Source organism: Belonocnema kinseyi, chromosome 6 (genome assembly GCF_010883055.1).
Source record: "Belonocnema kinseyi isolate 2016_QV_RU_SX_M_011 chromosome 6, B_treatae_v1, whole genome shotgun sequence".
NCBI lineage: Eukaryota > Metazoa > Arthropoda > Insecta > Hymenoptera > Cynipidae > Belonocnema > Belonocnema kinseyi.
In genome coordinates this window covers 30,903,903-30,914,791 of record NC_046662.1, presented here as the reverse complement: position 1 = coordinate 30,914,791, position 10,889 = coordinate 30,903,903, and positions in this window count along the sequence as shown.

The window sequence follows — 10,889 nt, the reverse complement described above, 5'->3', positions numbered from 1 at the left end:
CATTTTTTTCCAATAGAAAAGTCAGAACTTATTGTAAAGAGCTAACAAATTTTGCGAATTGTTGGTTTTCTTTTTAATACTGCTTGATGGGTCCTTCCTTAAATCCATTTTGTTTCTTAAAGCTCCTTCACTTCGCTCATTTGAGGAAAGAAAAACTTACGTGGACAAAATCAATTTCTAACATAGTCTATTTACTTGGTTTAAAAGTTTTTTTAAAACGAAAAATAACCTAACTCTTGATATTTTATGAAAATTGTTTAAATGATAAAAAATGTTTATCCATTTACATAGTACGAATGTCATTGGATAGAAATTATTAGTATCTGACTTCTGACCAAAAATTAAGCGTATTCTTTGCAAAATAGACCTTTTTTCAAATTTCGTGATGAACATTTTTTAGATAATCGATAAATTTGGTCACTTTGGAAAATATTATTGCAAATAATTATTTTACAGGCATTCTTGTTCGATTTCGTGAACAAAACCTTAGCCTTTTCTGTCGGAAATAGACAAAATCTGTATTTTAATGAGTTAACCCTTCTTCTCTTATTCTGGAAACCCTAGAACCTCCATTACCTAAAAATTCTATTACTTCGCAATAAAAAAACCCCATAAACTCAAAATCCCGTAACCTTTTCGTAACCTTTTATTCGTACCAACGTCAGCAAAGCCATGGTAACGATTTGATTTATTCTTTCGAACTCGCTTGTCTTCGAAAGATCTGTTCAATGGATTTGGTCTTCGCTTCTTGCCATTGTGAACACTCTCCCTTTTAAGCATCCAACAGAAGTCTGCCATCATACAATTTTTATGTATTATTTAATATTATTATTATATTATATATTATATCAGAATAATATGAACAATATTAACGAAATGTTGTGACAGGCTTAGGATGGTTCTTGCCCAACATGTCAAAGGCATATTTTGGTTAAAAATGGATTTTATTTGATGATTTTGCACGGGGCTGTCCCGATATGTATCATCAGTCACGGACACATTTTTATAGTGCATTCAAGTGATCTGATGAGAGAAGTCTGCCCCGAAATATTAGACAAAGTCTAGTATTTACCCCATCATTGACAAAGTGGGTTGTAGTCAAGTACAGGATGAGGGGACCTACAGCTTGAGGTGGGTTCCGAACTACCAGAAACTCGGTAAAGGTACATAGAAAAATTTCTATATGTATCGGATCAGGTATCGAGCTCCTGATCATTAAAGTTTTGATATCTTGATATTCAAGTAAGAGCTAATGAGAAGTAGAAGTGTATGCGGAATCTTCATGTTATACAGCTTTTGTAATAGTATATTGTTGTGTTTTTTATCGAATGCTTTCGTGACATCAGTACATATAACATCAACTTGGTCATAATGAACAAGCAATTTCCTTGCATCTTGTGTAAAAATTAAAGCGTTCTCCTCGTTCCTCACTTAACCTCCAAGAATTTCTGGGAAGTTTTTCAGATAGGACTCAAGAAAGTGCAGCTTGGAACCCATCAATCAACTCATTTTTTTTTAGTTTTGAAGCAAGTCAGACGATAAATCCTTGTAGTTATCGCTCCTGTGATTGCATGGGAAATTCTTACCCGCATTCTTGAAGCTCAATTATGCATATTTCATGCATATTTCGTGATGCCCCGTCAGTAAACATAGTCGGGGCTAAGATTTATACCCCATTTATCTCATTTTTAATCTTAGTTGTCTATATTCACCCCGGAATATCGGTTTCTGAATTTGAAGGAATATTTGACTCACTAATTTCTATTCGACAACTTTCTGAACATAAAATAATTATCATTAGGGACTTCAATATTCCTAACTATTAATACCATATTGATGATGTCAAATTTGATAAAAAATCAGCACTGTTAACGTCCATTTGCCAATTTTTTCATCCACAACAACTGAATTCAGTTGAAAATTTGCAATAACAGATACTTGGACCTTGCACTTGCGATCTCCTTAGTTGAAGTTATCAGAGTCATTGATCCGCTACTACCTGAGGACAAGTACCACCCTTCTTTTTGTCTAATTTTTTGTTCACGTCAAGAGAAACCCTATAAAAGATTTGCCAATAATGTTTTATCCAAGAGATATAATTTTGTAAGAGCAAACTACATTGAATTGTACCTTCGTCTAAATAACACTGATTGGTCGTCCCCGGGGTCTTGTGAATCACCTGATCAAGCTTGTTCAGTTCTTTATTCTCAAATCTACGATATCTTCAACAAAACGGTTTTAACATTTAAAAATCGTACAATTACCCAGCAGTTCCCATCATAGTACACGCGAGATATCATTACAAACATCGGGATAAAAAATAAATGCAGGGAAGAATTCTTCTTAACGGACAATGTGTACTACTTACGTATATTTAATAAATTGCTAAGTAATATCGAAAAGCGTATAGAAATTGCATTTCATGCATTCACAGAGAACGCTGAGTTAAATATTGTCTCCGAACCATCGTCTTTCTGGTCCTATGTAAATAGAGTAAAGTATGATAACAGAATCCCAGATATAATTTGTCATAACAATGAGGAATTTTCATCGCCTCAGGTTATTGTGACCAAATTTTCTGAATACTTTAACAGTGTTCATAATGAGTCATATATAAGTACATTTATCTCTGATAAATCCAGCAAAAATTTCTTTGGTGATTATATTTTAATCACCGAAAGTAACGTTTTGAAAGCGATTTAAAAGTTGCGTAACAAGAAAACTGCTGTATCTGATCTAATACCTACCTTTGTTATCAAGGACTGTTCATCTATCTTTGTCCCACTAATAGTGTATATTTTTAACCTTGCATTGGTATGCGGTAGATTTCCGGTAGAATGGAAGAAAGGTAGGGTTTGTCCTGTATTTTATAAAGCGGTGAAATCAAGTGTAACTAACTGTAGACTTATTGCTATTTTGAATAATTTCTCAAAAATATTTGAAATTTGCCTGCATGATATCATATGCAGTATAATTGGTAAGATCATAACAATCCACCAACATGGTTGCCTTCCCCGTAAATCTACCACTACAAATTTGGTGGTTTTTACAGAACATGTAAGGGAATCACTTGTTCATTATGACCAAGTTGATGTTATATATACTGATGTCACGAAAGCATTCAATAAAGTAGATAACAATATACTATTACAAAAGCTGTATAACATGGAGATTCCGCATAAACTTTTACTTCTCATTAGCTCTCACTAGACTAATAGGCAACATATTGTACAATATAGAGGTTTCTCTTCTGATCCTTTCTCGCCCTCGTGAGGAGTGCCGCAAGGCTCCAATCTTGTACCACTACTATTCCTGGTGCAAATTAATGATGTCTCACTCTATCTGTCATCTCGTCACCTGTTGTATGTGGATGATGCAAAACTATACATGTCCGTTGCTAACATAAACGGATATCATTTATCACAGGCTAACCTAGACCTCTTCAATAACTAGTGTAAAACTAATATTCTTAACTTGAATCCGTCCAAGTGTAAAATCCTATCATTTTCAAATAAGAATGTAGTATTACATCACCGTTACTTTATTGAGGGTATTGACTTAGAAATAGTTGAAACTTATAGAGATCTCGGTGTTTTCTACGATAGCCGCCTAAACTTCGATGTATTGTTCACAACTTCATCAAACACACAACACCCAGTTAAAATTCTTAATTATTTGCGTGCTCACGTTCTATACAATACTTTGTGTAAATATAGTAGCCCTATTTATGGTTCTCTTGAACTGTTGGGCTTTCTCTATCCAAATAAATAAATAAATCTCGCTTCTTCACATTCATTGTGGAAATCAACGTTACATCTCTTAACATCTTACGAATTTTAGGCCCATCAAAGACTCCTTCTCTCAACTTTGCACTTGATAAACCTGATGATCGTTTAAATGAATAAGCAAAACATTGTCCTTTTCAAAAGAGGAAGTGGAATTTTAGCGGACTCAACCAAAGGTTTGTTTATAACATTTTTGGTCCAGTTTCTATACTTTCCCGAGCTGGCCAAACTTTGTTAACGTAATCAGCTCAAACCAAATCAGTGCTGATGTATTTAACACAGATTTTAAGTGGAGTTTTGTACATTTTTCTTTATTTTTATATCACCGAACATGTAGGAGTACCTATCACCGTAGTACTAGTAGCAGTAGTAGTGGTTTTTTGTTCAACAATGTTTAAACTACGACAAAAGAAATCAATTCCATAAATATTTCAAAAATGATTTTGGACTGAAAGCATACTCAGGTATCAGAGACGTCTGAGAAGGGTGTAAAAATAGTAATGAAGCAGACCTTGATTCATGATTTCACTCACGCGAATCTTATGATTTCGGGTTCTTGAGGTTATGTTTTTATGGGATTTCGGGGTTATAGAGCTCTTACCCATGACTATGTTGCACAAAAAAACTCACATAATTGTTCTGTTTTTAAAAACAAGATTTTTCTTCTGAATGAAGATACAGAATTTTGAGGTTATAAGATTATATTATGACGAGGTAAGGAAAATGGTACAAGGTAAATAATTTTAGCGGTTTCAGCGGTTTGTTGGGTGTTTTTGAGGTTATGAAAAAATCTTGACGTTTAGGGGTTAAATGGTTTGCATATTCGATTCCAGTGTAAATCTACATAGGAATATCAAAATGGCATCCAAGGCTCAGAAAAAAAATCGTGGGCCTGTGTAATTTTTAAACTAAACAATTTCTATTCTTTCTCGCATACTTATTCTGAAAATAAAATTAATGATTTTTTAAAGGCGTTGTCATTATCAAAATAAAAACTATCAGTCTTATAAACAAGTGGTCTGATGTCAATTTGTACATAAAAAGAAAATGAGTAAAATTGGTAAAAATAGCATCTTTGGTCAATAATGTCTGGTTAAGAAAATCGTACTTTCTTTTCGGTCTAAAAAAGGGTGACAAATCACAGTTCAATCTAATCTTCTTTGTGGTAGTGATTGTGCCGAAAAAATATAAAAACACTACAGACAGGCAAACACCTTTGGAAAAATAGTGTGTTCTGACTCAGGTAGTTTGAAAATGTGGAGATTTCATAAAATCCAAAAAAAGTCAAATTATACATAGGTATAATCCGGTAGTCACCAACACTCCTGTATATACCAGTAGGTCCTCGATATTGCTCTTTTTCAAAAGTTCAAACAATTAGATTTTCTGAGAGGAAAGAGAAATCTCTTGATCGAATGAAAAATTCTCTTCTTAAATTGTTGCTAAAAAGTTACCATTTTGAAGAGGAAATCGTATACACTATTTATTTACCAATAGGCAATTATCCTGATCAACCTGTCTAATAATATTGCTTCATATTGTTGCGAAACCTTTATCTAGCAATAATAACATAATTTGTTGTGCTTTATTTCTTTTCATAAAGTGTTTATTACAATTTAAATAAATAATAAACCTCAATAATTAGAACTGACTTCATTTTTTGTTATTAGTCTTTGACACATGATTAAAGTTTTCATTTTCGTGATTATTTCTCGTGCGACAAGCCACTATTTATTCACGGCCTCATAAACAATGTATTTTTTATAAATATGCGTTCCTTTAAAAGCCAACGTTTTAAAGTTATTAGCGGTTACCTTTTATATAATTATCTTGCGTAGTACTTTCGATAATTACACCTTATGTTTATACCTATTGTAATTAACAAAATAGGTCAAATAACAATGTCGATTTTTTCTTAATTTTTTTCTTAATCTATGTTTAGAGCAATAGTCATGAACAAAAATCATCAGATATAAAAAATGCTAACCAAAATAATCATACTTTTGACGGTGAAAGCAAGGATATAAAAAAGGTCATTGCTAATGTCTTGAAAAGTGTAGCTTTTAAGAAAGCGTACATTTATAAAAAATTCATTTTTTTATGAAGCCGTGAATAAATGATAGCTTATCGTACGAGACAATATCTGAGGATTGAAAAGTTTTATTTCATGCCATTGATTAATAAATTTTTTTTTCAAATCGGTTCTCTTAATCAAAAGATTTTGTTAATAACAATAGGTATAAACAATGAGGCACAGGTTCCGAAAATGCTACCCAAGATAATTATATTCTTTACGGTAAAATTAAGGATATAGAAAAAGGTAATCACTAATAACTGGAAAATTGTGACTTTTAGTAGAGCGGATATATTTTTTTTAATAAATTGTTTATAAGGCCGTGAATAAGTAACAGGTTCTTGCACGAGAAAATATCATGAGAATTAACAGTTTAATCATGTGTCAAAAAATGATTAAAAAAAAAATTAATTCATTTCTAGTCGTTAAGGGTAGTTTTTATATCAACTGTTATGAAAAATTTTAAAAAATAAATTATGAAGAACAAATTATGTTATTAATGCTAAAAATGTTTTCTACACAATTTAAAGCAATATTATGATACTGGTTTATCTAGATGATTGTTTATTAATAAATGAAGAGTCTAAACGTTTGAATTTAACAAATACCAACAAAATAAAAGTGCAAAACATAAAAAAGACTTATTTTCGCTTAGCTATTCCAGAAATGATTTTATAATTTTTGTTTGTGAATAAATAATAAAATTCTTTTTAAAAAGTTGTTTAAACCAAAATTGACCCAGATTTCGAAAACCTACCTATGATATTCGTGATCAGGGGTTTGTTTTTGACCTTTTGAAAAACAGTAATCTCGGAAACCTATACACTAAACAGTCCCCTCCTACTAGAATGAGAATGTAAAAGTATTTCAAATGACTTGTTGCACACCTCTCCCAAACTAAACCAGCTGATCAAGTCAGTCCTGAGATCAATATTTTTTCACACATATTTGAAAATAAAAGTTTAAATAAAGCGTAAAAAATTTCAAAAATATTAATAAACATTAAAGGACTGTTCGTGGCAAGGCACAGAGTTGGGGGATGAAAAAATTTTATCAATGAAAATAAGAAATATCGAGCCACGCATTCAGGCTTTACAAAAAAGTTTGGCTTCTGTCTTTCTCTAGTGGTAATCATGCAATCTGTATTACTCACAGACTTTTGCATTATTTCTGCATAATGTTCTCGAACGATTATTATTGTCTCGCTCCCCTTTGATAAATATAAACTACATAACTAGCCCATTATCAGCATAAAACATTGCTTGAAGGGCGCTACAGCACAATCAGTATTTCTTCAAATTAGTTATTAAAAAAAAACTTTTTGGAAAATTCTAATTACTTAGGACCAGAGACGCCTTTCTTTGTACCTTCTATTTAGCGTTCCAAACTTTCACACGATATCTCATTCCATGTGGACGTTAGTTGGGAAAGAAAAGTACCGATATAGCTTGCAGTTTGATTTCATTCGATTTTCTCAAATTTCCACCAGTACAAAGCAGAGACATGCACTTTATTGCCTCCGTAAGTTTGAAAAGAAAAATTGAGGACCAACTTTAGTCTCGTGACCCTTTCGTTATATTGCCTTAAAGTTCTCTAGAAGTATTTTTAAATTCTACAAATTTTTAAAAATTATAATCCTTTCTTTCTTATTGCAGAGTTAAGTTCACAGTTCGAGTGTTTGCCTAATGGCGAACCTATTCCTGGTGTACCTTGTAGAAGACCTTCTTTTTCTTCTACTTTTCTTTGGCCTTCCCCTTTTTATGAAAAAAATCATGTACCTGAGAGGTCCCGGCCTTCTGCCGAGCCTCCTCTTCGTTCCAGGTACAGGTCTCCTTCTACTGACCCTCCAGTTCGTGTCAGGACTAGATCTCCTCTTCGAGGGGCTCATTCTTCGCCCAAGTCCATAGCTCCGCCTATAAGACTTCCTTCTCCTGACGGCAATGGATGTGGAATTGAACAACTCAGATATATTCGACTTATTCCCATTTGGAATTTGCACCGTAAATTCGAACTTCGAAGATACACTTTCCCTGCCGATAAACGAATTAAAATAAAAACAGGACTTTCTACGTATGGACCTGTTTCAAACAAAGAACAAATTGTATTATCAACATCCGAAGGTGACGTCGTTGCCATATTAGAGACTTATAATGTTCTGGCTGGGCTTTATAAATATTTTAGTGGCGAGAGAAAACGTGTGAAAATAAACATGGTAAGCCAAACTTTAACCAAGTTAAGCCGAGAAGAAGTGACTGAAACTCCAATAGGTGCCCGCCGCCCAATCATGAAGACTTTTAGAGTATATATTAAGAAACATAGTGTAAAAAAAAATATTCTTAACTTTTCACTCAACTAGGAACATGTAAAATTATAAAATATATTTTTTGTGATCCGAAGTCGGATCCAGGTATTTCATGTAAGTGGTGCATTAAAAGGTAATGTTTTAGGAAAATATTTGAAGAAAGAAAGTTCACTACAGCACAGTGGTCGAAATCAGGAATTTACTCTTCATAAACTACTATTCGTACCGGCTTCATTTCTTTAAAGATTTTAAAGTTTTTTTTGAGTCCGTGACAAATCTTCCAAACGTCAAACCTTTCGCAAATGAGCGACAAGTTACCTGAAAAAGCGTTCACTAATCAGAGCGCAAGATTAAAAATTAGCCGTTTCAAAATTTAAAGGAACACAATTTCAAAAAATAAAATATCCGCACCCTGCATCAGTTTGCACAACTCGCGCTTCGATTGGTGAGGGCTTTTTCAAAATACTGATAACTCATTTGCGAGAGCTTTGACGCTTGGAAAATTGGTCAGGGATTCTTTTTTTTTTTAATAAAATTTTTAAGATCTTTAAACTGAAGCTATTTCACATAAATGGTTGTTTATCTAAAAGAAAATTAATTAAAAAAGCTCGCTATTTATTAGAATAAACGCACATGTAACTAATTATCATAGCTAATTAATTATTATTCTTTTCTAACATTTTTTTTATTTTAAACATTTAAATTGTATTAATAACAGAGAATTAACCCAATTTAACAACTTATGAACAAATTATAAAAATATACGCTTTTTTGTAACCTATTTGCTAGCATGAGAAGAATAATTAGCATAGTAGAAAAGTTAATGTTGTGATAGAAATATTAAATTGATAAATCATTTTTCATGAAAATGAATTGAAATTTTCAATTGTTCAAATGATTTATATTGATTTATTCCGTTTTTAAATGTCATTTACAAAAAAACTAATAGGACAATTAGATTCTACCGGAAGATGTACATATACAGAGTCCATTGGTTGGGTAATTATTTCCTCATCCTTATATGTTGTGTTTTACAATGATAGGCGTAGCCAGATGCTGCACTATTCAATTGTTTATTTATACCGCATAACAAATAGTGTTTAAAAAAATTGTTTAGTCTACGATCTGCATTTAATTTTTTCTGTAGTATAATACGGTGCTATTAGTTCTGTGGACTATTTGTACTATTTTTTGTACTACTTAATTGGTGTAAGAATAAAAAAATAAAACAAGTTTATTGTTAGAACTCACTTTACTTTTTAAAAATAATTAAAGGTTAAGTCAAATTTCCAAATATTAGAGTTGCAGGACGGTCTAGAAATTTTATAAAACTAGGTTAAACTTTAGTGTTGGATACATGTTTCCAATCTTTATATTTTTATGCATTAATTAAAGCAAATGAAAATACAAGGTTGACAAAAACTTTAAGAATTTAATTCTAAATTAATTATACATCTTTTAGCTTCAACATAATTTATAGTCTATTTTACAATTGATAGGTAAAAGTTGTTTTTAATTGTTCTTTTATTAGATAATAATATCAAATAGTAAAAATTATCTATTTTTCGTTTTCAGAGTAATATTTTTCTGATAAAATTACTTGCTATTATCGACAAGATAATACATGATCAAGATAATATATGTTTATTTTAAAAAACAAATAATTAACAATGAATATCAAATGACAAATATTTAATTTTAAACTGTAGGAGTAACATCAATTAATAATTTACACATGATGTTGATTAAGAAATTTGACTATAAATAGACATATTAAGAAACGTAACTCGCAGGTAATTATAAAAAAAACAAGTTGTTTTCTATCTATAACATTTATAATTTGTAGGGGATAGGCTTGTACAATGATCTGGAGAAATATTAAACCTTTTCTTTTTATGAGTGCCTGAACTGTGAGATAGGACTTCTTTATTAGACCTCTTTACTGCTAAGAAGTAGGAAGCAGACTGGCTCCCTATACAAGGGATGTGTTATACAACCTTTGTCACCCTAAGGCCCATGTCTAGACAAAGAAGTGGGGAGAGTAGCCGATGCTGTCACAATAGAATAGTCGATGCTGTTACAATCCCCTTTTTAGATCGGGTTTAGTCTCTAAACCTTTCTGGTAGGTCTTATTTTAGCAGCAGTAGTTTGAATTCTACAATCCATATCTCTATCATTTAATATTGGAGCAGCGGTATAATGTACAGTTGGAGATACGGTGACTTCAGTTTTGACAGAGAAGAAAAAATTTTTTTCTCGGTACACACTTAAAGAGTAACGGTAGCAACTTGCATTTTTATCCTACGAACGCTAGGACTATCGCAATGGCAAGGCAGCCCAGGTAGTGTACCCAGTTAGTCGCGTGTTCACTCCTGGTACCTTAATATGCTATTTTCACAACTGTGCGTTTCTGACATCAAGTAAGTGGATTGCATTCGTTTGCCCATTTTAGTTTCGCCGTAGTGTTTACAATTATCTAAAGATATTCTGTCGGTCGGTACGTATGTTGTGTGTCCTTATCCCATTAGCAGGTATTCGTAGTCTGGAATTATTGCTAGGAAGACTGAACGGATTTGTTTAGGAATAGGTATTAAATGTTTAATTTCGTAAATCTCTGTTTCTGAGATAGGAATATGAATAGAGTAGACACATCTATTCGTTGAAATAGCCACGTTAATCGTTGATATGCCGATAATATGGTCAAAGTTAGACTCCTTCAACGGGAGGG